General features: G+C 43.3%; 1 long non-coding RNA gene across 2 annotated transcripts; it reads right to left on the reverse strand.

The window, feature by feature from the left end:
- Positions 1-14,860: 14,860 nt before the first annotated feature.
- LOC127926617 (uncharacterized) lies at positions 14,861-17,063 on the reverse strand. 2 transcript variants are annotated; one of them, XR_008124557.1, is made up of 5 exons: positions 16,488-17,063; positions 15,880-15,943; positions 15,754-15,849; positions 15,147-15,178; positions 14,861-15,075 (listed from the first exon to the last, which is right to left on the reverse strand). It is a non-coding gene; the product is annotated as an uncharacterized LOC127926617 (long non-coding RNA). The 2 variants fall into 2 exon arrangements; XR_008124558.1 differs by lacking the exons at positions 15,754-15,849; positions 15,880-15,943.
- Between the last annotated feature and the right edge of the window lie 7,428 nt (positions 17,064-24,491).

A 24,491-nucleotide genomic window follows, 5' to 3' on the forward strand; every position in this document is an offset into this window, starting at 1 on the left:
GGGAGGTTGCTGAGGCTGGGGAGGTTGCTGAGGCTGGGGAGGTTGCTGAGGCTGGGGAGGTTGCTGAGGCTGGGGAGGTTGCTGAGGCTGGGGAGGTTGCTGAGGCTGAGACTGGGGAGGTTGCTGAGGCTGAGGAGGTTGGTTGTCTGGGGAGGTTGTTGAGTCTGGGGAGGTTGTTGAGGCTGGGGGGTTGTTGAGGCCTGAGGCTGGGGAGGTTGCTGAGGCTGGGGAGGTTGCTGAGGCTGGGGAGGTTGCTGAGGCTGGGGTGGTTGCTGAGGCTGGGGTGGTTGCTGAGGCTGGTGAGGTTGCTGAGGCTGAGACTGGGGAGGTTGCTGAGGCTGGTGAGCCTGCTGAGGCTGGTTGCTGAGGCTGGTGAGTCTGGGGTGGTTGCTGAGACTGGTGAGGTTGCTGAGGCTTGTGAGGTTGCTGAGGCTGGGAAGGTTGCTGAGGCTGGGAGGGTTGCTGAGGCTGAGGAGGTTGCTGAGGCTGGGGAGGTTGCTGAGGCTGGGGAGGTTGCTGAGGCTGGGGAGGTTGCTGAGGCTGGGGAGGTTGCAGAGGCTGAGGAGGTTGCAGAGGCTGGGGAGGTTGCAGAGGCTGAGGAGGTTGCAGAGGCTGGGGAGGTTGCTGAGGCTGGGGAGGTTGCTGAGGCTGGGGAGGTTGCTGAGGCTGGGGAGGTTGCTGAGGCTGGGGTCTACAGTAGTAATGGTAGTGAGGTAGTGGTAGTCTGAGGCTGGGGAGGTTGCAGAGGCTGGGGAGGTTGCAGAGGCTGGGGAGGTTGCAGAGGCTGAGGAGGTTGCAGAGGCTGAGGAGGTTGCAGAGGCTGAGGAGGTTGCAGAGGCTGAGGAGGTTGCAGAGGCTGAGGAGGTTGCAGAGGCTGAGGAGGTTGCGGAGGCTGAGGAGGTTGCGGAGGCTGAGGAGGTTGCGGAGGCTGGGGAGGTTGGAGGCTGGGGAGGTTGCGGAGGCTGGGGAGGTTGCGGAGGCTGGGGAGGTTGCGGAGGCTGGGGAGGTTGACTGGAGACTGGGGAGGCTACAGAGGCTGGGGAGGCTACAGAGGCTGGGGAGGCTACAGAGGCTGGGGAGGTTGCTGAGGCTGGGGAGGTTGCTGAGGCTGGGGAGGTTGCTGAGGCTGGGGAGGTTGCTTAGGCTGGGGAGGTTGCTGAGGTTGCTGAGGCTGGGGGCCTTTGTTATAAAGCATCAGCTGTCAGAGCAGCGTATCGATCACTGCACCTGCACACAGCCAATCTGTAAATAGCCCACCCAACTACCTCATCCCCATATTGTTGTTTAGTTTTTTGCCCCTTTGTACCCCAGTATCTCTACTTGCACATTCATCTTCTGCACATCTATCACTCCAGTGTTAATTGCTACATTGTAATTATTTCGTCATTATAGCTTATTTATTGCCTTACCTCCCGGCTTACTTCATTTGCACACATTGAGATTTTTCTATTGTTTTATTGACTGTACATTTGTTTATTCCATGTGTAACTCTGTGTTGTTTGTGTTGCACTGCTTTGCTTTATCTTGGCCAGGTATGCAGTTGTAAATGAGAACTTGTTCTCAACTGGCCTACCTGTTTAAATAAAAGGTCAAATAAAAATCTTAGCTGACTTTTTGTCACCTAAACTCAGACAAACAGCTGTAACTTTGAATTGGTAGAAGATATTTCAGTTCTGAGTTTTGTGGAGAAGTAAAGTGACGGTTTCATACTCTCTACATTTTTGTCTGACTGGTTGAGCGTGTGGTCAAAACAGCAGTTGTTTGGAAAACGTTAATGCAGTTACTAAAACAGCTGTACCGATAGATCTGTAGAATATATTTTTGTTCCACAAACAGATTTGAATTGCAGAGAAGTAGATGAAGATGTCATACCTTGTAACTTTTGCCTAACATGTTGGGGAAATGGTCTAAAATGTCAGATGTTTATAAAAACGTACCAAAAATACCTGTCAATTTTTTTCTTTTCGGAATTAGGTATTTTTGTTCAAATGTCAGATTTGAATAGCATGAAGTAGATGAAGATTTCATATGTTTTAACTTTGTCTAAGTTGTTGGAAAAGGGGTCAAAGTAGCTGATTTGTGTCAAAAGTTACATTTTTGCTTCTATAGTGAATGGAATGTTGGAAGAGATGATGTCACAAGGGGGCCTTTTAGAATCTTGAGGAAATGCCATGAAAGTGAATGCCATGAAAGTGAATACCATGAAAGTGAATGCCATGAAGGCTGGTGGTTGCTGAGGCTGGGGAATGCCATGAAAGTGAATGGCATGAGAGTGAATGGCATGAAGGTGAATGCCATGAAAGTGAATGCCATGAAAGTGAATGCCATGGGGCGGCAGCGTAGCCTAGTGGTTAGAGCGTTGGACTAGTAACCGGAAGGTTGCGAGTTCAAACCCCCGAGCTGCCCCTGAACAGGCAGTTAACCCACTGTTCCCAGGCCGTCATTGAAAATAAGAATGTGTTCTTAACTGACTTGCCTGGTTAAATAAAGGTAAAATTAAATTAAATGAGAGTGAATGCCATGAGAGTGAATGCCATGAGAGTGAATGCCATGAGAGTGAATGCCATGAAAGTGAATGCCATGAAAGCGAATGCCATGAAAGTGAATGCCATGAGAGTGACTGCCATGAAAGTGAAAACGTTTAATAGTTTAAAAAGTATAAAAGATATCAACATCTTATATACAAGCACATTATTCCAGACGGATCTGCATGTTTTAAAGTTTGAATGACGTTTCTAGCTTAAACGGCGTAGGAGGAGTAGCGTTCCAAGTAATAACATTAAGAGGTATGACGAAGATTGTTGAATGGTCCCATGAATACTTTATCATTCTGATCTGGCAACACCGCATGGATCGTTCAAAGGAAATGAAATCTGACGTTACATCATTACACGCTGTAATGTTGTAGTCGTGGGGCATGAAACAACAAGCAAAACAACATCATCAGGAAGATGACTCAACAGAGGGTGTGACCTGACCCCATTACCCAGTCTGAAGAGGACAGGCCCAACTGCCTCAAATGGCAACCTTTTTCCTACATAGTGCACTGCTATCATTAACCCCTTTTTAAAATAGGAAATTAACGTGAAGGCTGCATAGGTTGCTGAGGCTGGTGAGGCTGGGGAGGTTGTTGAGTCTGGGGAGGTTGTTGAGTCTGGGGAGGTTGTTGAGTCTGGGGAGGTTGCTGAGTCTGGGTAGGTTGCTGAGGCTGGGGAGGTTGCTGAGGCTGGGGTGGTTGCTGAGACTGGGGTGGTTGCTGAGGCTGGGGAGGTTGCTGAGGCTGAGACTGGGGAGGTTGCTGAGGCTGGTGAGCCTGCTGAGGCTGCTGAGGCTGGTGAGGCTGGTGAGGTTGCTGAGGCTGGGGTGGTTGCTGAGACTGGGGCGGTTGCTGAGGCTGGCGAGGTTGCTGAGGCTGGGGAGATTGCTGAGGCTGGGGAGATTGCTGAGGCTGCTGAGGCTGGTGAGTTTGGGGTGGTTGCTGAGGCTGGTGAGGTTGCTGAGGCTGGGGTGGTTGCTGAGGCTTGTGAGGTTGCTGAGGCTGGGGTGGTTGCTGAGGCTGGGGAGGTTGCTGAGGCTGGGGTGGTTGCTGAGGCTGGGGTGGTTGCTGAGGCTGGGGGGGTTGCTGAGGCTGGGGGGGTTGCTGAGGCTGGGGAGGTTGCTGAGGCTGGGGAGGTTGCTGAGGCTGGGGAGATTGCTGAGGCTGGGGGATTGCTGAGGCTGGGGGATTGCTGAGGCTGGGGGGATTGCTGAGGCTGGGGGGGTTGCTGAGGCTGGGGGGGTTGCTGAGGCTGGGGAGGTTGCTGAGGCTGGGGAGGTTGCTGAGGCTGGGGTGGTTGCTGAGGCTGGGGTGGTGGCTGAGGCTGAGGTGGTGGCTGAGGCTGGGGAGGTTGCTGAGGCTGGGGTGGGGTGGTGGCTGAGGCTGAGGTGGTGGCTGAGGCAGCCTGAACAGGGCCGATGTTATGAACACACAGACAGAGAAACACGTGACGGAGACATTGGAAATGCATAGAGACTCCAGGAAGTGGTCCTAAATGTGCACTTTCTAGGGAATGGGGCTAAGGTCCTATCCAGGGCGAAGCCTTGCAGGCCAACAGTCAAGTCAATGAGTAAGTACAGCTTAAGGAACACGCTGACAAATCAACTCGTGTTGTGGATGTGTTTTGTGCCAGCGGTCGGGGTGGTCAGTTAGGGGAGGCTAACTGGATGTTAGGACACACACACACACACACACACACACACACACACACACACACACACACACACACACACACACACACACACACACACACACACACACACACACACACACACACACACACACACACACACACACACACACACACACACACACACACACACACACACACACACACACACTCCATCTCCCCCTATGACGTAATACAGTACAATATGTCTTCAAGGGCAAGTCGTCCCTCAGCACACACCATGACATCTAACCCCCCTGTGGTCCTCACCATCCAACAGTAAAGCATGTAAACAATGAATGTGTTCCAAATGACATCAGCTCATCTATTGAACTGCATGTCTGTGATCCAAATAACATCAGCTCCTCTATTGAACTGCATGTCTGTGTTCCAAATAACATCAGCTCCTCTATTGAACTGCATGTCTGTGTTCCAAATAACATCAGCTCATCTATTGAACTGAATGGCTGTGTTCCAAATAACATCAGCTCATCTATTGAACTGCATGTCTGTGTTCCAAATGACATCAGCTCATCTATTGAACTGAATGGCTGTGATCCAAATGACATCAGCTCATCTATTGAACTGCATGTCTGTGTTCCAAATGACATCAGCTCATCTATTGAACTGAATGGCTGTGATCCAAATGACATCAGCTCATCTATTGAACTGAATGTCTGTGTTCCAAATGACATCAGCTCATCTATTGAACTGAATGGCTGTGTTCCAAATAACATCAGCTCATCTATTGAACTGCATGTCTGTGTTCCAAATGACATCAGCTCATCTATTGAACTGAATGGCTGTGTTCCAAATGACATCAGCTCATCTATTGAACTGAATGGCTGTGTTCCAAATAGCATCAGCTCCTCTATTGAACTGAATGGCTGTGATCCAAATAACATCAGCTCCTCTATTGAACTGCATGTCTGTGTTCCAAATAGCATCAGCTCCTCTATTGAACTGGATTTAGAAACCTCTCTATTCTGTCTTCCAAGATGAATCCTCCACACTGATGAAAATATGAAAATAACTCTCTCTTCCACCTCCCCCTCTCTTTCTCTCGCATTCTCTCTCTGTCTCTGTCTGTCCCCTATCCCCCCCTCACTCCCCCTCGCTACCCCCCATCTCTCTCTTCTCTCTCTCCTGCACCTGCGACCCCCCCCCCTCTCTGACGGGGTGGTAACATAGAAACAAACAAAGTAAATATGCTCCTCTATTTGATCAGTTCCACATTCATCGGCTCTTATCCTCTCCTCCAAGATGAATCCTCCATGTTGATGAAACCTCTCTATTCTCTCCTCCAAGATGAATCCTCCATGCTGATGAAACCTCTCTATTCTCTCCTCCAAGATGAATCCTCCATGCTGATGAAACCTCTCTATCCTCTCTTCCAAGATGAATCCTCCATGCTGATGAAACCTCTCTATCCTCTCCTCCAAGATGAATCCTCCATGCTGATGAAACCTCTCTATCCTCTCTTCCAAGATGAATCCTCCATGCTGATGAAACCTCTCTATCCTCTCCTCCAAGATGAATCCTCCATGCTGATGAAACCTCTCTATTCTCTCCTCCAAGATGAATCCTCCATGCTGATGAAACCTCTCTATTCTCTCCTCCAAGATGAATCCTCCATGCTGATGAAACCTCTCTATCCTCTCTTCCAAGATGAATCCTCCATGCTGATGAAACCTCTCTATCCTCTCCTCCAAGATGAATCCTCCATGCTGATGAAACCTCTCTATCCTCTCTTCCAAGATGAATCCTCCATGCTGATGAAACCTCTCTATCCTCTCCTCCAAGATGAATCCTCCATGCTGATGAAACCTCTCTATCCTCTCCTCCAAGATGAATCCTCCATGCTGATGAAACCTCTCTATCCTCTCCTCCAAGATGAATCCTCCATGCTGATGAAACCTCTCTATCCTCTCCTCCAAGATGAATCCTCCATGCTGATGAAACCTCTCTATCCTCTCCTCCAAGATGAATCCTCCATGCTGATGAAACCTCTCTATCCTCTCTTCCAAGATGAATCCTCCATGCTGATGAAACCTCTCTATCCTCTCTTCCAAGATGAATCCTCCATGCTGATGAAACCTCTCTATCCTCTCTTCCAAGATGAATCCTCCATGCTGATGAAACCTCTCTATCCTCTCCTCCAAGATGAATCCTCCAAATGGATAAAGTATGAAAACAATGTCTGTCTGTCTGTCTGTCTGTCTGTCTGTCTGTCTGTCTGTCTGTCTGTCTGTCTGTCTGTCTGTCTGTCTGTCTGTCTGTCTGTCTGTCTGTCTGTCTCCACAATACTTTCTATTGATCTAGAAGAGGAACCAGAACAACTGCTAAAAGACTATGTCTTTATGCTTAACAAGGAGTCTTTGTGAGTATTGCTTCAAACAAAGCTGAATCAAATCAAATCAAATGTATTTGTCACATACACATGGTTAGCAGATGTTAATGCGAGTGTAGCGAAATGCTTGTGCTTCTAGTTCCGACAATGCAGTAATAACCAACGAGTAATCTAACTTAAAAATTCCAAAACTACTACCTTACACTTGTGTGTATAAAGGGATAAAGAATATGCACATAAAGATATATGAATGAGTGATGGTACAGAACGGCATAGGCAAGATGCAGTTGATGGTATCGAGTACAGCATATACATATGAGATGAGTAATGTAGGGTATGTAAACAAAGTGGCATAGTTTGAAGTGGCTAGTGATACATGTATTACATAAAGATGCAGTAGATGATATAGAGTACAGTATATACATATGAGATGAGTAATGTAGGGTATGTAAACATTACATTAAGTAGCATTGTTTAAAGTGGCTATTTTACAGATGGAATCCAGATGGAGATTGTTACATTTCAAATCCATGTTAAGGAGGGCTACATGAAAAACAACGAATCGATCCAAAACCCATTTAAAAACACCCCAAGTCTCCTGACATGAAGTACACCTTGACATGACCGTACACCTCTCCATTAACACTATGGAAACAGTAACCAGGAGGTACTGAACCCCCTCACAGTGTGGTCACAGTTCACGACACCAAACGTCACTGTCACCTCTCCGTCACCTGATGTGTCAACCCCGGGGGAGGAACACTCCAAACACAGCAGATGGGAGAGGGGCGTTGTGTGTGTTGGGGGGAGGTTGGGGATGAATGACCACCTAGGTCAGAAATCTGATCTCAGATGGAAGGGGGGCGGTGTGTGTGATGGGGTTGGGGGATATTTGACCACCCAGGTCCGTAACCAGCAATCCGATCTCAGAGGTGTGTGTGTGTGTGTGTGTGTGTGTGTGTGTGTGTGTGTGTGTGTGTGTGTGTGTGTGTGTGTGTGTGTGTGTGTGTGTGTGTGTGTGTGTGTGTGTGTGTGTGTGTGTGTGTGTGTGTGTGTGTGTGTGTGTGTGTGTGTGTGTGTGTGTGTGTGTGTGTGTGCGCGCGTGGAGGACTGTGAGATCTCCCAGCACCTCCCTGGGCTGTCTGGATTAGCAGAGGATTTACCAGGGGGTTTGACGTCACCCACGACCCTACGTGGGAGCACTGAGGACCGTACCAGCTCAGGATGTGGTCTGTCAGTATGTGTCTGTGTGTCTCTGTGTGTGTGTTTGTGTCTCAGTGTGTGTGTTTGTGTGTCTCAGTGTGTGTGTTTGTGTGTCTCAGTGTGTGTGTTTGTGTGTGTCTGTGTGTGTGTGTGTGTGTGTGTGTGTGTGTCTCAGTGTGTGTGTGTGTGTGTGTGTTTGTGTGTCTCAGTGTGTGTGTGTGTGTGTGTGTGTGTGTGTGTGTGTGTGTGTGTGTGTGTGTGTGTGTGTGTGTGTGTGTGTGTGTCTCAGTGTGTTTGTGTGTCTCAGTGTGTGTTTGTGTGTCTCAGTGTGTGATTGTGTGTCTCAGTGTGTGATTGTGTGTCTCTGTGTGTGATTGTGTGTGTGTGTGTCTGTGTGTGTGTGTGTGTGTGTGTGTGTGTGTCTGTGTGTGTGTGTGTGTCTGTGTGTGTGTGTGTGTGTGTGTGTCTCAGTGTGTGTGTGTGTGTGTCTGTGTGTGTGTTTGTGTGTCTCAGTGTGTGTGTGTGTGTGTCTCTCTGTGTGTGTGTGTGTCTCAGTGTGTGTGTGTGTGTCTCTGTGTGTGTGTGTGTGTGTGTGTGTGTGTGTCTCTGTGTGTGTGTGTGTGTGTGTGTGTGTGTGTGTGTGTGTGTGTGTGTGTGTGTGTGTGTGTGTGTGTGTGTCTCAGTGTGTGTGTGTGTGTGCCTGTCACCAGCTGTGGGTTTCCTCCGGACCGGCCGGCCAGCCCTCTGGACACACTGTACCTCCTCAGTCTACAGGCTCTCTCTGTTTCTCTCTCTGTTTCCTCACACACACAATCACCACACTGTATGAGAGAAGGGCATCAGGCAGAAAACACATCTATTAAAGAAGACAGGAAGAGAAGAGAAGAAGAAACACAGAGAGAGAGAGAGAGAGAGAGAGAGAGAGAGAGAGAGAGAGAGAGAGAGAGAGAGAGAGAGAGAGAGAGAGAGAGAGAGAGAGAGAGAGAGAGAGAGAGAGAGAGAGAGAGAGAGAGAGAGAGAGAGAATGTCATGTGGGTCAAAACAAGGAAACTAACAATATGTGGGTCAAAACAAGGTAACTAACAATATAATAGAGAAACAATGTAACAGACTGAAATATAGAGAAACATAATGTAACAGATTGAAATATAGAGAAACATAATGTAACAGACTGAAATATAGAGAAACATAATGTAACAGACTGAAATATAGAGATACATAATGTAACAGACTGAAATATAGAGAAACATAATGTAACAGACTGAAATATAGAGATACATAATGTAACAGACTGAAATATAGAGATACATAATGTAGATACATAATGTAACAGACTGAAATATAGAGATACATAATGTAACAGACTGAAATATAGAGATACATAATGTAACAGACTGAAATATAGAGATACATAATGTAGATACATAATGTAACAGACTGAAATATAGAGATACATAATGTAACAGACTTAAATATAGAGATACATAATGTAACAGACTGAAATATAGAGATACATAATGTAACAGACTGATATATAGAGATACATAATGTAGATACATAATGTAACAGACTGATATATATAGATAATAATGTAACAGACTGAAATATAGAGATACATAATGTAACAGACTGAAATATAGAGATACATAATGTAGATACATAATGTAACAGACTGATATATATAGATAATAATGTAACAGACTGAAATATAGAGATACATAATGTAACAGACTGATATATATAGATAATAATGTAACAGACTTAAAGATAGAGATACATAATGTAACAGACAGATATATATAGATACATAATGTAACAGACTGAAATATAGAGATACATAATGTAACAGACTGAAATATAGAGAAACATAATGTAACAGACTGAAATATAGAGATACATAATGTAGATACATAATGTAACAGACTGATATATATAGATAATAATGTAACAGACTGAAATATAGAGATACATAATGTAACAGACTGAAATATATAGATAATAATGTAACAGACTTAAAGATAGAGAGATACATAATGTAACAGACAGATATATATAGATACATAATGTAACAGACTGAAATATATAGATACATAATGTAACAGACTGAAATATAGAGATACATAATGTAACAGACTGAAATATAGAGATACATAATGTAGATACATAATGTAACAGACTGATATATATAGATAATAATGTAACAGACTGAAATATATAGATACATAATGTAACAGACTGAAATATAGAGATACATAATGTAACAGACTGAAATATAGAGATACATAATGTAGATACATAATGTAACAGACTGATATATATAGATAATAATGTAACAGACTGAAATATAGAGATACATAATGTAACAGACTGATATATATAGATAATAATGTAACAGACTTAAAGATAGAGATACATAATGTAACAGACAGATATATATAGATACATAATGTAACAGACTGAAATATAGAGATACATAATGTAACAGACTGAAATATAGAGAAACATAATGTAACAGACTGAAATATAGAGAAACATAATGTAACAGACTGAAATATAGAGAAACATAATGTAACAGACTGAAATATAGAGAAACATAATGTAACAGACTGAAATATAGAGATACATAATGTAACAGACTGAAATATAGAGATACATAATGTAACAGACTGAAATATAGAGATACATAATGTAACAGACTGAAATAAATATACTGAGATACATAATGTAACAGACTGAAATATAGAGATACATAATGTAACAGACTGAAATATAGAGAAACATAATGTAACAGACTGATATATAGAGATACATAATGTAACAGACTGAAATATAGAGATACATAATGTAACAGACTGAAATATAGAGATACATAATGTAACAGACTGAAATATAGAGATACATAATGTAGATACATAATGTAACAGACTGAAATATAGAGATACATAATGTAACAGACTGAAATATAGAGAAACATAATGAAACAGACTGAAATATAGAGATACATAATGTAACAGACTGAAATATAGAGATACATAATGTAACAGACTGAAATAGAGATACATAATGTAACAGACTGAAATATAGAGATACATAATGTAGATACATAATGTAACAGACTGAAATATAGAGATACATAATGTAACAGACTGAAATATAGAGATACATAATGTAACAGACTGAAATATAGAGATACATAATGTAACAGACTGAAATATAGAGATACATAATGTAACAGACTGAAATATAGAGATACATAATGTAGATACATAATGTAACAGACTGAAATATAGAGATACATAATGTAACAGACTGAAATATAGAGATACATAATGTAACAGACTGAAATATAGAGATACATAATGTAGATACATAATGTAACAGACTGAAATATAGAGATACATAATGTAACAGACTGAAATATAGAGATACATAATGTAGATACATAATGTAACAGACTGAAATATAGACATACATAATGTAGATACATAATGTAACAGACTGAAATATAGAGATACATAATGTAACAGACTGAAATATAGAGATACATAATGTAGATACATAATGTAACAGACTGAAATATAGAGATACATAATGTAACAGACTGAAATATAGAGAAACATAATGTAACAGACTGAAATATAGAGATACATAATGTAACAGACTGAAATATAGAGATACATAATGTAACAGACTGAAATATAGAGATACATAATGTAACAGACTGAAATATAGAGATACATAATGTAACAGACTGAAATATAGAGATACATAATGTAACAGACTGAAATATAGAGATACATAATGTAACAGACTGAAATATAGAGATACATAATGTAGATACATAATGTAACAGACTGAAATATAGAGATACATAATGTAACAGACTGAAATATAGAGATACATAATGTAACAGACTGAAATATAGAGATACATAATGTAGATACATAATGTAACAGACTGAAATATAGAGATACATAATGTAACAGACTGAAATATAGAGATACATAATGTAACAGACTGAAATATAGAGATACATAATGTAACAGACTGAAATACATAATGTAGATACATAATGTAACAGACTGAAATATAGAGATACATAATGTAACAGACTGAAATATAGAGATACATAATGTAACAGACTGAAATATAGAGATACATAATGTAGATACATAATGTAACAGACTGAAATATAGAGATACATAATGTAACAGACTGAAATATAGAGATACATAATGTAACAGACTGAAATATAGAGATACATAATGTAACAGACTGAAATATAGAGATACATAATGTAACAGACTGAAATATAGAGATACATAATGTAACAGACTGAAATATAGAGATACATAATGTAACAGACTGAGAGATATAGAGATACATAATGTAACAGACTGAAATATAGAGATACATAATGTAACAGACTGAAATGTAACAGACTGAAATATACATAATGTAACAGACTGAAATATAGAGATACATAATGTAACAGACTGAAATATAGAGAACATAATGTAACAGACTGAAATATAGAGATACATAATGTAACAGACTGAAATATAGAGATACATAATGTAACAGACTGAAATATAGAGATACATAATGTAACAGACTGAAATATAGAGATACATAATGTAACAGACTGAAATATAGAGATACATAATGTAACAGACTGAAATATAGAGATACATAATGTAACAGACTGAAATATAGAGATACATAATGTAACAGACATACATAATGTAACAGACTGAAATATAGAGATACATAATGTAACAGACTGAAATATAGAGATACATAATGTAACAGACTGAAATATAGAGATACATAATGTAACAGACTGAAATATAGAGATACATAATGTAACAGACTGAAATATAGAGATATAATGTAACAGACTGAAATATAGAGATACATAATGTAACAGACTGAAATATAGAGATACATAATGTAACAGACTGAAATATAGAGAAATATAGACTGAAATAGATACATAATGTAACAGACTGAAATATAGAGATACATAATGTAACAGACTGATATATAGAGATATAATGTAGATACATAATGTAACAGACTGAAATATAAGATACATAATGTAACAGATACATAATGTAACAGACTGAAATATAAATATAGAGATACATAATGTAACAGACTGAAATATAGAGATACATAATGTAACAGATGAAATATAGATACATAATGTAACAGACTGAAATATAGAGATACATAATGTAACAGACTGAAATATAGAGATACATAATGTAACAGACTGAAATATAGAGAAACATAATGTAACAGACTGAAATATAGAGATACATAATGTAACAGACTGAAATATAGAGATACATAATGTAACAGACTGAAATATAGAGATACATAATGTAACAGACTGAAATATAGAGATACATAATGTAACAGACTGAAATATAGAGATACATAATGTAGATACATAATGTAACAGACTGAAATATAGAGATACATAATGTAACAGACTGAAATATAGAGATACATAATGTAACAGACTGAAATATAGAGATACATAATGTAACAGACTGAAATATAGAGATACATAATGTAACAGACTGAAATATAGAGATACATAATGTAACAGACTGAAATATAGAGATACATAATGTAACAGACTGAAATATAGAGATACATAATGTAACAGACTGAAATATAGAGATACATAATGTAACAGACTGAAATATAGAGATACATAATGTAACAGACTGAAATATAGAGATACATAATGTAACAGACTGAAATATAGAGATACATAATGTAACAGACTTAAAGATAGAGATACATAATGTAACAGACTGAAATATAGAGATACATAATGTAGATACATAATGTAACAGACTGAAATATAGAGATACATAATGTAGATACATAATGTAACAGACTGAAATATAGAGATACATAATGTAGATACATAATGTAACAGACTGAAATATAGAGATACATAATGTAGATACATAATGTAACAGACTGAAATATAGAGATACATAATGTAGATACATAATGTAACAGACTGAAATATAGAGATACATAATGTAGATACATAATGTAACAGACTGAAATATAGAGATACATAATGTAACAGACTGAAATATAGAGATACATAATGTAACAGACTGAAATATAGAGAAACATAATGTAACAGACTGAAATATCTAGATACATAATGTAACAGACTGAAATATAGAGATACATAATGTAACATACTGAAATATAGAGATACATAATGTAACAGAATGAAATATAGAGATACATAATGTAACAGACTGAAATATAGAGAAACATAATGTAACAGACTGAAATATAGAGATACATAATGTAACAGACTGAAATATAGAGATACATAATGTAACAGACTGAAATATAGAGATACATAATGTAACAGACTGAAATATAGAGATACATAATGTAACAGACTGAAATATAGAGATACATAATGTAACAGACTGAAATATAGAGATACATAATGTAACAGACTGAAATATAGAGATACATAATGTAACAGACTTAAAGGAGCCTTTCTACAACCACATCTCTATGTTTGATGTAAACTGCATGTTATAGAAGGGTCCAGACACTTTGTTTGTGATTTCACTTGTTTTTGATTCGTTCCTAATCCTCGTTGTGCAGTATAGTGGTCCACAAACACACAAATATGTCCTTTTAGAAAACAGAAACACTTTCAGTATAGTGATTTATTTATTTAATCTTTATTTAACTAGGCAGTGGGTTCACTGCTTTGTTCAGTGGTAGAATGACAGATTTTTACCTTGTCAGATCGGGGATTCGATCATGTATTACTGGTCCAACGCTCTAACCACTGGGCTACCTGCCGTCCCTACACTCTAACCACTGGGCTACCTGCCGTCCCTACACTCTAACCACTAGGCTACCTGCTGTCGCTACACTCTAACCACTAGGCTACCTGCCGTCCCTACACTCTAACCACTGGGCTACCTGCCATCCCTACACTCTAACCACTAGGCTACCTGCCGTCCCTACACTCTAACCACTAGGCTACCTGCCGTCCCTACACTCTAACCACTAGGCTACCTGTAACAGACTGTCCCTACACTCTAACCACTAGGCTACCTGCCGTCCCTACACTCTAACCACTAGGCTACCTGCCGTCCCTACACTCTAACCACTAGGCTACCTGCCGTCCCTACACTCTAACCACTAGGCTACCTGCCGTCCCTACACTCTAACCACTAGGCTACCTGCCGTCCCTACACTCTAACCACTAGGCTACCTGCCGTCCCTACACTCTAACCACTAGGCTACCTGAAATATAGAGTCCCTACACTCTAACCACTAGGCTACCTGCCATCCCTACACTCTAACCACTAGGCTACCTGCCGTCGCTACACTCTAACCACTAGGCTACCTGCCTCCCTACACTCTAACCACTAGGCTACCTGCCGTCCCTACACTCTAACCACTAGGCTACCTGCCGTCCCTACACTCTAACCACTAGGCTACCTGCCGTCCCTACACTCTAACCACTAGGCTACCTGCCGTCCCTACACTCTAACCACTAGGCTACCTGCCGTCCCTACACTCTAACCACTAGGCTACCTGCCGTCCCTACGCTCTAACCACTAGGCTACCTGCCGTCCCTACACTCTAACCACTAGGCTACCTGCCGTCCCTACACTCTAACCACTAGGCTACCTGTCGTCCCTACACTCTAACCACTAGGCTACCTGCCGTCCCTACACTCTAACCACTAGGCTACCTCCCGTCCCTACACTCTAACCACTAGGCTACCTGCCGTCCCTACGATCTAACCACTGGGCTTCCTGCCGCCCCTACACTCTAACCACTAGGCTACCTGCCATCTCTACACTCTAACCACTAGGCTACCTGCCGTCCCTACACTCTAACCACTAGGCTAGCTCCCGTCCCTACACTCTAACCACTAGGCTACCTCCCGTCCCTACACTCTAACCACTAGGCTACCTGCCATCCCTACACTCTAACCACTAGGCTACCTCCCGTCCCTACACTCTAACCACTAGGCTACCTGCCATCCCTACACTCTAACCACTAGGCTACCTGCCATCCATACACTAACCACTGGGCTACCTGCCATCCCTACACTCTAACCACTAGGCTACCTGCCATCCCTACACTCTAACCACTAGGCTACCTGCCGTCCCTACACTAGGCTAACCACTAACCAGGCTACCTGCCGTCCCTACACTCTAACCACTAGGCTACCTGGCTAACCACTAGGCTGCCGTCCCTACACTCTAACCACTAGGCTACCTGCCGTCCCTACACTCTAACCACTGGGCTACCTGCCGTCCCTACACTCTAACCACTAGGCTACCTGCCGTCCCTACACTCTAACCACTAGGCTACCTGCCGTCCCTACACTCCCTACACTCTAACCACTAGGCTACCTGCCGTCCCTACACTCTAACCACTAGGCTACCTGCCGTCCCTACACTCTAACCACTAGGCTACCTGCCGTCCCTACACTCTAACCACTAGGCTACCTGCCGTCCCTACACTCTAACCACTAGGCTACCTGCCGTCCCTACACTCTAACCACTAGGCTACCTGCCGTCCCTACACTCTAACCACTAGGCTACCTGCCGTCCCTACACTCTAACCACTAGGCTACCTGCCGTCCCTACACTCTAACCACTAGGCTACCTGCCGTCCCTACACTCTAACCACTAGGCTACCTGCCATCCCTACACTCTAACCACTAGGCTACCTGCCGTCCCTACACTCTAACCACTAGGCTACCTGCCGTCCCTACACTCTAACCACTAGGCTACCTGCCGTCCCTACACTCTAACCACTAGGCTACCTGCCATCCCTACACTCTAACCACTAGGCTACCTGCCGTCCCTACACTCTAACCACTAGGCTACCTGCCGTCCCTACACTCTAACCACTAGGCTACCTGCCGTCCCTACACTCTAACCACTAGGCTACCTTCCGTCCCTACACTCTAACCACTAGGCTACCTGCCGTCCCTACACTCTAACCACTAGGCTACCTTCCGTCCCTACACTCTAACCACTAGGCTACCTGCCGTCCCTACACTCTAACCACTAGGCTACCTGCCGTCCCTACACTCTAACCACTAGGCTACCTGCCGTCCCTACACTCTAACCACTAGGCTACCTTCCGTCCCTACACTCTAACCACTAGGCTACCTTCCGTCCCTACACTCTATCCACTAGGCTACCTTCCGTCCCTACACTCTAACCACTAGGCTACCTGCCGTCCCTACACTCTAACCACTAGGCTACCTGCCGTCCCTACACTCTAACCACTAGGCTACCTCCGTCCCTACACTCTAACCACTAGGCTACCTTCCGTCCCTACACTCTAACCACTAGGCTACCTTCCGTCCCTACACTCTATCCACTAGGCTACCTTCCGTCCCTACACTCTAACCACTAGGCTACCTTCCGTCCCTACACTCTAACCACTAGGCTACCTACCGTCCCTACACTCTATCCACTAGGCTACCTTCCGTCCCTACACTCTAACCACTAGGCTACCTACCCCATCAATGCAAGTCTTTAGATGTGGTACACGTGAAATTGTGTCTTTCCGAACTTTATCCACAACGTTATATTCCATTTGACTGAAACTCGAGGGATGCCTCTCTGTCCATTCTGCAGGTAACTGCCAAAATAAAGGAAACACTTGAGTAAATGAGGGGATACAAAGTATATTGAAAGCAGGTGCTTCCACACAGGAAGTTCCAGGCACTTGTAAAATCTATGCCAATGTGCATTGAAGCTGTTCTGGCGGATCTGGCGGATCGTGTTGGAGTTTCCTTTATTTTGGCAGTTACCTTTTAGCTGCAGGCTACAGGGAGAATGGAACAACTGGGTACTTTATTGTGTTCAAAAGGTTCAGGAATCCTATTCACATATTGTGGGAATCCTTACTTTTAGGATTTTCACTAATTGACATCAATGAATGACTAAGTGAAAATATGACTGGAGCGGAAGTTTTGGATTCCCACGTTTGCATCATTCTGGCTACTTCAATACCTGCTAACAGGATGCTATGTCTAGATTCCATACAGTCATCCATCTGTATCACTCACACACCCACACGTCTGATTCTCTATTAACATGTTTGAGCCATATAAACCACCATGTGGTTGAGTTTGATTATTACTGTTACCGCAGCCACTAACCCCAGTGGCTGGCTCACCAGATCTCCAAATCTCATGAATGATGAATCAAAACCTTTGTCACAAAACAAACAATCCAGGAAAAACCACAAAGTGGAACACTATGGATGCTGCCTACAGTAACACAGTATCCTGGCTCTCATGGAAATGAAGTTACAGAACCCCCTTGAAGATATGCTGCAAATCCACATCAATGACCACAATTTTCCCTCAATGTCTACAGAGAGCAGAGAGAGTGTGGGAGAGAGAAAGAGAGTGAGAGTGAGAGACAGTGAGAGAGAGTGAACGAGAGAGAGAGTGAACGAGAGAGTGAGTGAGTGAGTGAGTGAGTGAGTGAGTGAGTGAGTGAGTGAGTGAGTGAGTGAGTGAGTGAGTGAGTGAGTGAGTGAGTGAGTGAGTGAGTGAGTGAGTGAGTGAGTGAGTGAGTGAGTGAGTGAGCGCGAGAGAGAATCCACTGAGTGACAGACAATGTTAGACCACGAAGTATTGGACGGGTTGGACGAGATGGGTAACTACTAGACTACAGTAATGTGTACAGATATATATCAGAAGGTACTACAGTAATGTGTACAGATAGATATCAGTAGGTAACTACTAGACTACAGTAATGTGTACAGATAGATATCAGTAGGTAACTACTAGACTACAGTAATGTGTACAGATAGATATCAATAGGTAACTACTAGACTACAGTAATGTGTACAGATAGATATCAGTGGGTAACTACTAGACTACAGTAATGTGTACAGATAGATATCAGTAGGTAACTACTAGACTACAGTAATGTGTAAAGATAGATATCAGTAGGTAACTACTAGACTACAGTAATGTGTACAGATAGATATCAGTAGGTAACTACTAGACAACAGTAGTGTGTAAAGATAGATATCAGTAGGTAACTACTAGACTACAGTAATGTGTACAGATAGATATCAGTAGGTAACTACTAGACAACAGTAGTGTGTACAGATAGATATCAGTAGGTAACTACTAGACTACAGTAATGTGTACAGATAGATATCAGTAGGTAACTACTAGACAACAGTAATGTGTAAGGATAGATATCAGTAGGTAACTACTAGACTACAGTAATGTGTACAGATAGATATCAGTAGGTAACTACTAGACTACAGTAATGTGTACAGATAGATATCAGTGGGTAACTACTAGACTACAGTAATGTGTACAGATAGATATCAGTAGGTAACTACCTCCCTCCCACCTCCCCCTTCCCCCGTCTCCCTCCTCCTCCATCTCCCTCCTCCCTCCCACCTTCCCCTTCCCCCTTCTCCCTCCTCCTCCATCTCCCTCCTCCCTCCCACCTCCCCCTTCCCCTACAGATCTCCCTCCTCCATCATCTCCCTCCTCCCTCCCACTAGACCCCCTTCCCCTTCTCCCTCCTCCTCCATCTCACTCCTCCCTCCCACCTCCCCTTCCCCCTTCTCCCTCCTCCTCCATCTCCCTCCTCCCTCCCACCTGCAACAACCCCCTTCCCCCTCTCCCTCCTCCTCCATCTCCCTCCTCCCTCCCCCTTCCCCTTCTCCCTTCTCCCTCATCCTCCATCTCCCTCCTCCCTCCCACCTCCCCCCCCCTTCCCCCATCTCCCTCTCCCTCCCCTCCCCCTCCATCTCCCTCCTCCCTCCCCCTCCCCTTCTCCCTTCTCCCTCCTCCTCCATCTCCCTCCTCCCTCCCACCTCCCTTCCCCCCCCATCTCCCCCTCCTCCATCTCCCTCCTCCCTTCCCCTTCTCCCTTCTCCCTCCTCCTCCATCTCCCTCCTCCCTCCCACCTCCCCTCCCCTTCCCCTCCTCCTCCATCTCCCTCCTCCATCCTCCAACATCATGAAGAAATAAACACACATGCCATGTTGAAAACAAACTTCTCCCAGACATCCTCCATCGGCCCTTGTTTATTTGTTCTGCCTTCTCCCTCTTCAATCTCCCTACCAAACCCACCTGAGCCCTGGTCAACAGTAGTGTACTATAGAGGGAAAACGCCTCTGGGCCCTGGTCAACAGTAGTGTACTATAGAGGGAAAACGCCTCTGGGCCCTGGTCAACAGTAGTGTACTATAGAGTAGGTACTATAGAAAACGCCTCTGGGCCCTGGTCAACAGTAGTGTACTATAGAGGGAAAACGCCTCTGGGCCCTGGTCAACAGTAGTGTACTATAGAGGGAAAACGCCTCTGGGCCCTGGTCAACAGTAGTGTACTATAGAGGGAAAACGCCTCTGGGCCCTGGTCAACAGTAGTGTACTATAGAGGGAAAACGCCTCTGGGCCCTGGTCAACAGTAGTGTACTATAGAGGGAAAACGCCTCTGGGCCCTGGTCAACAGTAGTGTACTATAGAGGGAAAACGCCTCTGGGCCCTGGTCAACAGTAGTGTACTATAGAGGGAAAACGCCTCTGGGCCCTGGTCAACAGTAGTGTACTATAGAGGGAAAACGCCTCTGGGCCCTGGTCAACAGTAGTGTACTATAGAGGGAAAACGCCTCTGGGCCCTGGTCAACAGTAGTGTACTATAGAGGGAAAACGCCTCTGGGCCCTGGTCAACAGTAGTGTACTATAGAGGGAAAACGCCTCTGGGCCCTGGTCAACAGTAGTGTACTATAGAGGGAAAACGCCTCTGGGCCCTGGTCAACAGTAGTGTACTATAGAGGGAAAACGCCTCTGGGCCCTGGTCAACAGTAGTGTACTATAGAGGGAAAACGCAACAGTAGTGTACTATCTGGGCCCTGGTCAACAGTAGTGTACTATAGAGGGAAAACGCCTCTGGGCCCTGGTCAACAGTAGTGTACTATAGAGGGAAAACGCCTCTGGGCCCTGGTCAACAGTAGTGTACTATAGAGGGAAAACGCCTCTGGGCCCTGGTCAACAGTAGTGTACTATAGAGGGAAAACGCCTCTGGGCCCTGGTCAACAGTAGTGTACTATAGAGGAAAACGCCTCTGGGCCCTGGTCAACAGTAGTGTACTATAGACGCCTCTGGGCCCTGGTCAACAGTAAACGCCTCTGGGCCCTGGTCAACAGTAGTGTACTATAGAGGGAAAACGCCTCTGGGCCCTGGTCAACAGTAGTGTACTATAGAGGGAAAACGCCTCTGGGCCCTGGTCAACAGTAGTGTACTATAGAGGGAAAACGCCCTGGGCCCTGGTCAACAGTAGTGTACTATAGAGGGAAAACGCCTCTGGGCCCTGGTCAACAGTTCTGCACTATAGAAGGAAAACGCCTCTGGGCCCTGGTCAACAGTAGTGTACTATAGAGGGAATAGGGCTCCGTTTGGAACACATACAGTGGGGAGAACAAGTATTTGATACACTGCCGATTTTGCAGGTTTTCCTACTTACAAAGCATGTAGAGGTCTGTAATTTTAAGTAATTAATTTGCATTTGATTGCATGACATAAGTATTTGATACATAATAATATATAATATAATAATAATATAATAATACATCAGAAAAGCAGAACTTAATATTTGGCACAGAAACCTTTGTTTGCAATTTCAGAGATCATACGTTTCCTGTAGTTCTTGACCAGGTTTGCACACACTGCAGCAGGGATTTTGGCCCACTCCTCCACACAGACCTTCTCCAGATCCTTCAGGTTTCGGGGCTGTCGCTGGGCAATACGGACTTTCAGCTCCCTCCAAAGATTTTCTATTGGGTTCAGGTCTGGAGACTGGCTAGGCCACTCCAGGACCTTGAGATGCTTCTTACGGAGCCACTCCTTAGTTGCCCTGGCTGTGTGTTTCGGGTCGTTGTCCTGCTGGAAGACCCAGCCACGACCCATCTTCAATGCTCTTACTGATGGAAGGAGGTTGTTGGCCAAGATCTCGCGATACATGGCCCCATCCATCCTCCCCTCAATACGGTGCAGTCGTCCTGTCACCTTTGCAGAAAAGCATCCCCAGAATGATGTTTCCACCTCCATGCTTCAAAGTTGGGATGGTGTTCTTGGGGTTGTACTCATCCTTCTTTTTCCTCCAAACACGGCGAGTGGAGTTTAGACCAAAAAGCTCTATTTTTGTCTCATCAGACCACATGACCTTCTCCCATTCCTCACCTGGATCATCCAGATGGTCATTGGCAAACTTCAGACGGGCCTGGACATGCGCTGGCTTGAGCAGGGGGACCTTGCATGCGCTGCAGGATTTTAATCCATGACGGCGTAGTGTGTTACTAATGGTTTTCTTTGAGACTGTGGTCCCAGCTCTCTTCAGGTCATTGACCAGGTCCTGCCATGTAGTTCTGGGCTGATTCCTCACCTTCCTCATGATCATTGATGCCCCACGAGGTGAGATCTTGCATGGAGCCCCAGACCGAGGGTGATTGACCGTCATCTTGAACTTCTTCCATTTTCTAATAATTGCGCCAACAGTTGTTGCCTTCTCACCAAGCTGCTTGCCTATTGTCCTTTAGCCCATCCCAGCCTTGTGCAGGTCTACAATTTTATCCCTGATGTCCTTACACAGCTGTCTGGCCATTGTGGAGAGGTTGGAGTCTGTTTGAGTGAGTGTGTGGACAGGTGTCTTTTATACAGGTAACGAGTTCAAACAGGTGCAGTTAATACAGGTAATGAGTGGAGAACAGGAGGGATTCTTAAAAAAAACGAACAGGTCTGTGAGAGCCGGAATTCTTACTGGTTGGTAGGTGAGCAATACTTATTTCATGCAATAAAATGCAAATTAATTACTTAAAAATCATACAATGTGATTGTCTGGATTTTTAGATTCTGTCTCTCACAGTTGAAGTGTGTATGTGATAAAAATGACAGACCTCTACATGCTTTTTAAGTAGGAAAACCTGCTAAATCGGCAGTGTATCAAATACTTGTTCTCTCCACTGTTCCTCTATGCTAGCTCTATGGTCTGATGTTGTCTTCTCTTCATTCATTACTGTATCTACCCTATAGCTGCTAGCTCTATGGTCTGATGTTGTTGTCTTCTCTTCATTCATTACTGTATCTACCCTATAGCTGCTAGCTCTATGGTCTGATGTTGTCTTCTCTTCATTCATTACTGTATCTACCCTATAGCTGCTAGCTCTATGGTCTGATGTTGTTGTCTTCTCTTCATTCATTACTGTATCTACCCTATAGCTGCTAGCTCTATGGTCTGATGTTGTTGTCTTCTCTTCATTCATTACTGTATCTACCCTATAGCTGCTAGCTCTATGGTCTGATGTTGTTGTCTTCTCTTCATTCATTACTGCTCTATGGTCTGATGTTGTTGTCTTCTCTTCATTCTGTATCTACCCTAGCTCTATGGTCTGATGTTGTTGTCTTCTCTTCATTCATTACTGTATCTACCCTATAGCTGCTAGCTCTATGGTCTGATGTTGTTGTCTTCTCTTCATTCATTACTGTATCTACCCTATAGCTGCTAGCTCTATGGTCTGATGTTGTTGTCTTCTCTTCATTCATTACTGTATCTACCCTATAGCTGCTAGCTCTATGGTCTGATGTTGTTGTCTTCTCTTCATTCATTACTGTATCTACCCTATAGCTGCTAGCTCTATGGTCTGATGTTGTTGTCTTCTCTTCATTCATTACTGTATCTACCCTATAGCTGCTAGCTCTATGGTCTGATGTTGTTGTCTTCTCTTCATTCATTACTGTATCTACCCTATAGCTGCTAGCTCTATGGTCTGATGTTGTTGTCTTCTCTTCATTCATTACTGTATCTACCCTATAGCTGCTAGCTCTATGGTCTGATGTTGTTGTCTTCTCTTCATTCATTACTGTATCTACCCTATAGCTGCTAGCTCTATGGTCTGATGTTGTTGTCTTCTCTTCATTCATTACTGTATCTACCCTATAGCTGCTAGCTCTATGGTCTGATGTTGTTGTCTTCTCTTCATTCATTACTGTATCTACCCTATAGCTGCTAGCTCTATGGTCTGATGTTGTTGTCTTCTCTTCATTCATTACTGTATCTACCCTATAGCTGCTAGCTCTATGGTCTGATGTTGTTGTCTTCTCTTCATTCATTACTGTATCTACCCTATAGCTGCTAGCTCTATGGTCTGATGTTGTTGTCTTCTCTTCATTCATTACTGTATCTACCCTATAGCTGCTAGCTCTATGGTCTGATGTTGTTGTCTTCTCTTCATTCATTACTGTATCTACCCTATAGCTGCTAGCTCTATGGTCTGATGTTGTTGTCTTCTCTTCATTCATTACTGTATCTACCCTATAGCTGCTAGCTCTATGGTCTGATGTTGTTGTCTTCTCTTCATTCATTACTGTATCTACCCTATAGCTGCTAGCTCTATGGTCTGATGTTGTTGTCTTCTCTTCATTCATTACTGTATCTACCCTATAGCTGCTAGCTCTATGGTCTGATGTTGTTGTCTTCTCTTCATTCATTACTGTATCTACCCTATAGCTGCTAGCTCTATGGTCTGATGTTGTTGTCTTCTCTTCATTCATTACTGTATCTACCCTATAGCTGCTAGCTCTATGGTCTGATGTTGTTGTCTTCTCTTCATTCATTACTGTATCTACCCTATAGCTGCTAGCTCTATGGTCT

Source organism: Oncorhynchus keta, unplaced genomic scaffold, assembly GCF_023373465.1.
Source record: "Oncorhynchus keta strain PuntledgeMale-10-30-2019 unplaced genomic scaffold, Oket_V2 Un_contig_796_pilon_pilon, whole genome shotgun sequence".
In the NCBI taxonomy this organism is placed as follows: domain Eukaryota; kingdom Metazoa; phylum Chordata; class Actinopteri; order Salmoniformes; family Salmonidae; genus Oncorhynchus; species Oncorhynchus keta.